Consider the following 6208-nt stretch of genomic DNA (forward strand, 5'->3'; position numbering starts at 1 on the left):
CTGATCCCCCTCTTATTTCCTGGCTTAGTCTACTAGTGATCACAGTGTTGCATTATCTGCACTGCTCCACCACCCTAGAAACCTGGGGTTTTTGTTTTTGTTTTTTTTACTGGATTTCCCCTCCTCCACTTCTTATATTCTCTGTTGAAGCAAGATGCACGTTTCTGAGGGTTATTCAAGAATTAGAAGCCAAAAGGGGTGGGGGGAATGGCAAAAACTTAAGTTAAAATAGAGAACATACACTTTAGCATCTACATAATTTTATACATTGGATTCTTCATATAATTATTCATCCCTATACCAGTTTGTGAAGAAGCATCTGAGAATGTGAGATGATTGTGGAACATTTGACACAAACATTTGGTAGACTTGGGAAGGGGAAGTGAAACACTGAAACGTTTGTCAGACAAGTTATTGTGACTTAGTTTAGTTCATTTCCAGCATGAAAATCGTCTTTTTAATGTAGTGACAGTTTCGTTTTATCGCAAAGTTTGAGATTAAATGTATTCATTCCATCTATCAAAACATACATGCTTTTCCTAAGAAAATGTGAAGCATTTTCAACTTCATACAACTTTTTGACTGCTTGATTTATTTATGTCATAGAAGCTGGTTCATGTTCTCATTCCTAATCTTCAATACCGAAGTGTGTTGAAGAATGAAGATTTTACAATAGTTTATATCCTGTTAATATTTACATTGTTCATATTTTGTTCTAATTTAAAATGAATTAGGATTGTGGTTTTTAAATTTAACTTTTCCTTATTTCAGAATTTTTTCCCAGTCATATTAAACTAGGCCCAGTGCAGATAGATGCCAAAAATGTCAACATTTACAAGATGCTGTACATTTGATAGGAGAGAACCTGTCCCAAAGACATTTGAAAGATAATGCTCATTATTCATATTGGTAGCTTCTATTTAACTATCTCTCTTCAAATATACAGAATTTGCATAATGCTACCCTTTATCCATTATGTCTGCAAAGGTTCTTTTGGAACAAATGTATCAACCAAAAGAATCTATCTACAGTGCACAGAGAAAAGGTGAAGGCTAATTATCTATTTCTTAACATGAGAGACGTGATCCAAACTAATGGTGCTTTTGCCCCTAAGAATTATGATCAGAACCAGCCATTCTTTGTGAAGCTTAAAAAGGAATATGGAGGTTTGTATGCTGACGAAACTCTTATTTTGATACTGCCAGGTTTATTTATAATTCAATGTGGATTAAATTATAAGAAGTAGAAAATGTTTTCTTGGCTTTCAGCTCATCATCCCTTGAAAAATTGTCTCTTCTGTTGGTTTGCATTCAAGGTAAAAATTAGTCAGCCTGGACAATATAGTGAAAAGTTCTTAGACTAAGGATACAGTTTTTCTGGAGAGAAATAGTTTGGCAAATCTCAAGGAAAAAATTGTTTTATATGAGAATTATTGCTTTAAATCTGAAAATCATTAACAGCACTCATTTGTTCTTGTCATTGGAGAACAATCTTAAGGAGCTTATTGAAGAATTTGGCATGGGAAGTTTTGCTTTGCTGGAGAGAGAGAAAAAGAACATTGTGCAAAAATAATTCAGTTGTATGAAACATGATAAATATTCTTTCATGTGCATTTTCTAACCTCATTTCTACTTTATTTATGTAATTTTGGGAAGATGCAGTAGCTCAACCAGCTTAGGTGGTTTTCTGAGAAGGAAAGCATATGTTTTTAAAACTATGGAAATAAGTTGTTGCAGTTCTATACATTGCTTTCTATTAAGTAGAAGCAGAATGTTACAGAGAAGTTTTTTTAAACTCTCCTGCCCTTCTGTAGGACATGAGTACACTGTTTTGATGTGTCTACGTATGACTCTGTCTCTTGTAGAGAAAGTCCCCTGCCCCAACTTAAAGATTTTCATAATAGGCCTTTTTTTTTTTTTTTTTTTTAAGAAGAGAAAAGCTGTCCTTATATCCATCTGTAATATGGGATATAGTGCCCCTCTCATCCCCTGTCCTCTGACAAGCACCATTTTGTTTTCATTAATCTCTTTCCCTCAGCAGTGTATAAGCCCTGAATTTGTCTTGGTCCAGGGCTCTATGTTTAACATCTAGAATAAAAGCGGGCACTTAGTATTTAACACTTATTGGCTGACTTAATTAATTAAATGATCCCTTTCTGGCTCTTCCCATTGTTCCAGCAACTTCATTTGTTTTAAATACATTTATTTGTGTGCACTTTTGTATACAACTCCCTACCCACCCCCAGTTTTCTTTTGGTGCGTCAGCTGGCCATCCAGTGTTTGCTTAGCACTATTCTTGGTGATAGATGTAGAGCAGGGATCGAAATGGACTTTGTTCCTTCCTTTGTGGAACTTAACATCTCTTTAATACCAAAGGCTCAAGTTGATGTCATTACCTTGTGAATAATCTCTCCTATATCCTGTGTCATGGAAGAGGTACATAACATTACCAGGCCTTGATAGTGGTGTCCTCATCACAGCTAATGAGATGTTTAAAACATGCCTAAACTTACAAGACCATTCAGATTTTATCTGATCCTCTTTTATGTTTCACTAGTTTTTAACCTATGTTGATCTCTTAGTAGAATATAGTTCTTTAGTTTTACGATAGTTTGAGAAATTTTTGCTAATCTGTGTATAAATATTTTCAAAAATAGTAGCTTTTTATTCACATTTCTATTCAGATAATTTCAACAAAGTCCAAAGCTTTCTGCAGCTCTCTGGGAATTAATGAGATTGTTTTCCTGCCCCTTTGGTAGAATTTTACTTGGTTAAATGTATAGAAGTCTCTGACACTGATCTCAAAAATGCCTAATAGTCAAAAAATGTCATTGGCTTTTCATATTTTAAGAGTTTTATTCCATTTTCCTTTCTTTGGTTTAATTTGTATATAATACACACCATGGATTACTTTACCTTATTCTTCTCATTAAGATTACATATTGAATTCTAAAACAGCAATAAAGCATGTTCAGTCATTTTCTTTTGAATCTTGAGAATGAGCTCTGACCAAATGGCAGCTAGCCCTAGCTTTCTCTTTAGCCAAAATTACATTCCCATTTTCCATTACCTCATTTATATCCCCTTTTACCCTCATTCTTTTTTATATATTTAAAATTCTTCTAACATTCTTTAATGGTATATTTTCTGAAGTTTACTTTAGACCACTCAAAGACTTGTGATACAAAAGGGCTGGGGATGGGGTTACATTGATTTCTTTCTCATTTTCATAGTTTTTCTCTTAAGAGCCTTATATCTTTAAAAAATATCATGTGTAGAAGCTATACAGATCTGCATTTTAATCATAAACAGAATCAGGTTCCCCCAGTTCCAACAGCTTTGCCAGTAGTGTTTCCAACAGCTGATATTTCAGTAATGCATTTTGTAAATTTTTTAGCAAACCTTAACAGGAGACTAATAATAAAAATCTTAATAAGTAACATTTATTTGCAACTTAATCCTCTGTGCCTAACACTGACTGTATACTTTACATAAATTATCTAATTCTTAACAACAATTTATAAGATATGTGATATTATTCATATATTATAAGTGAAGAAACTGGGACAAGGGAGGTTAAATTCACTTGCTATAAAGATATGCATTATAACCATTTCATTTATAGTTCAAAGAAAGCATTGTGGAATTATATTAATATTTTGGAAATCTGTCTTTAGTTTTAATTTTGAGTTCATTCTTCAGTCTTTCCTGTAATTATCTATAGAATTACGATGTAATAACTATTGACCCCACTGATAAAATTGAAAACTGAGCTTATTTTTAGATGGCTTTTTTGAGGAGGGGTCATGGCATCATCGTAAGTGGAGTCATTCTTTTCTTACTTAGTTATTTTCTCAGACACTAAAATAAAAGACTAAAAAATTGTTAGGATGCAATAATTTTTAACTTACCATTGATTAATTTAAGTATATAAAAATCATATCACATTAGTAAAGGTTTACAAGTAATTTGAAACATTTTCATGATTGTGGAAGTTTTTACAGGCTTATTATATTATTACCAGTAGGAGTCCTAAGAAATATAATGCTAGAAGAATTAGCACTCCTGTATCATGACTCATAGAGTCAAGTGAATATTAGACTGAAAATTTGATCTTTTTACTCAACCAGGCTTGGAGCCTGAGGATGAGCTTGTTAGTTCATATCTACTAAATTTCAGGATGGTTTCTAATAGTGGCCTTATCCAATATCTCATGTTTTAAAAGTCTACTTCAGAGATGCCAAGTTTCCTTGACATTGATTGTATCCCATTGAGTGGAGAATAGAGTCTAAGTCATTTTTAGGATAAGCTTCATTTCATTTATTAAAAATAACTAAGCATAAATAATCCTTCTATAAACCAGCTGCAAGGTTATAGCTCAATCTTACTGAAGGTCAAGCAACCACACCTTATTCCTTGGTAACCTGTAAAGTAGCTAGCTATCGGACCTTGCCTACCATACATGTGACTTATCTAATCTCTCACAAGATTCTCGTTAGGCTGAAATCCCTTACTATGGCTATTCTTACCTTAATTTTTCTTATGGCCCATTCTCTTAACTACCTGCCATAACAGCTGGCATAGCTCTGTTAGGTTTGCAAATGAAGATCATGGATCAGTGTAATTTTGCACCTGAAAATTTGGATATATTGTTTTTTAGTACATTTATTACTCACTCTGTGCAAGGCACCATGATAGGTAATGCAGAAAGTACATAGATGAGCAGTAGTAATCTGGTAGTTAAAGGCTACTGAGTACTTACTAGTGTCAGGCATTATTCTAAATGTTTTACCACATGTATTACCTCCTTTGATTTTCACAGTAACTACGTGAGCTCTAGGTTCTGTTGTTATCTCCATTTTATAGATAACAAAACTGAGGCAGGAATAAATAAATTGCCCCAGGGAACACATGTACATGGTAGATTTGGGCCACAAACCCAAGCAGTTCTGCCTTTAGGACCTATGCTTAGCTATGATATAATACTGCTTCTTATTCCTTGATCCCAAGGAACTCAGTTGCCTAAGTCATTCTCAAGCTTTACAGGAACTTCAGAGCAGAGCTATATCACCTCTATAAAGGAGAGCACAATGGACCCTGTGGCCATGGCAGTTAGCATTCAGCACAGTTTTCTAGTTTGTTGACTTTCACATGATTCTAGCTTTAATAATATTCCTCTTCTGTGAAAATTCTCTAAGACTTGTCTTTAATAGGGTTTTGGATGTTTAAGTGAAATGCTGTAGTTCTGCAAATAAATGGAATGCCCTAGTAAAATTTTATTCAGTTAAGATTTGATGAAACAATTAGATGCCTAATTTCGCCCAGAAATCTTACAGCAGATTTTTCTGGTTCTGGGGGTGGTGGAGAGGGACTTTAAAGCCATTCTGAAATGACCATAGGTAAAACAAAGAATAACATCAGGGTTTGATGTTCTCTTACCTTCTTTCACCAGAAGTTTTATTTTGAGATGTGGCAGAGTAAAAACATTGGTCGTGTTGATGGATTTGAGTTGTTCAGATAATTATCTTCAGTTTTGATTGGTTGAGCAAAAGTCTCAAGAGATTTCTCTAAAATTTTTAGTTCACAAATGAATTAAGGGAAGGTCAGCTCTAAGCAGAACATATTTCTAGAAGAAAATTGTTCTGGAAGATTGGTAATAAAGTTGTTAGTTGCAAAGATGAGTTAAAGACACACACACACACTGGAATTGGCAGTTTGAACTAGCCAAACCCCTGTGGATTCCATTCTGAAGCTGTTGAATCTCAGTATTGGAAAAATATCTAACAGTTTCTTGAAGTTGTTTTAGTCTCACCCGTAAGTATGCAGTAATGCTTGTAAAGCTGTCCAAGCTTTCTGACTTGACTAGCAGACAAGTTTTTTCTAAATAGTAAAGATCAGTAAATTAGGGAGGGAAAAGTATTAATAAATAAACTTAGAGTTATAATTCAGTTCTTTAAACCATTGGCTCACTAGATATTCTGCACTTTTGTAATATCAACACTTTACTAATATAACAACATAAAATAGATTTCAGGAGATTTTGATGTTCAGCAAATCATATGAAGATAATATTGAAAAATTCATTTGTATATTTCTGTTTTTATAAATTGACCATTTAAATACGGCATATGTTATTTTTTTGTTTTTAAAGATATGTATTTTAATACTGTGGGTTTCTTAATTCTTTGGGGAAATTGACATAAAATATA

The 6208-nt window shown here is 33.5% G+C and overlaps 1 protein-coding gene across 4 annotated transcripts in view; it reads left to right on the plus strand.

Annotated features, from left to right (window-relative positions):
- RALGPS2 (Ral GEF with PH domain and SH3 binding motif 2) overlaps nucleotides 1-6208 on the plus strand; it is a 166794-nt gene that overhangs the window by 95532 nt on the left and 65054 nt on the right. The gene's annotated exons all lie outside the window — the stretch shown is intronic.

This window comes from Balaenoptera musculus, chromosome 1, assembly GCF_009873245.2.
Source record: "Balaenoptera musculus isolate JJ_BM4_2016_0621 chromosome 1, mBalMus1.pri.v3, whole genome shotgun sequence".
NCBI classification, from domain to species: Eukaryota; Metazoa; Chordata; class Mammalia; order Artiodactyla; family Balaenopteridae; genus Balaenoptera; species Balaenoptera musculus.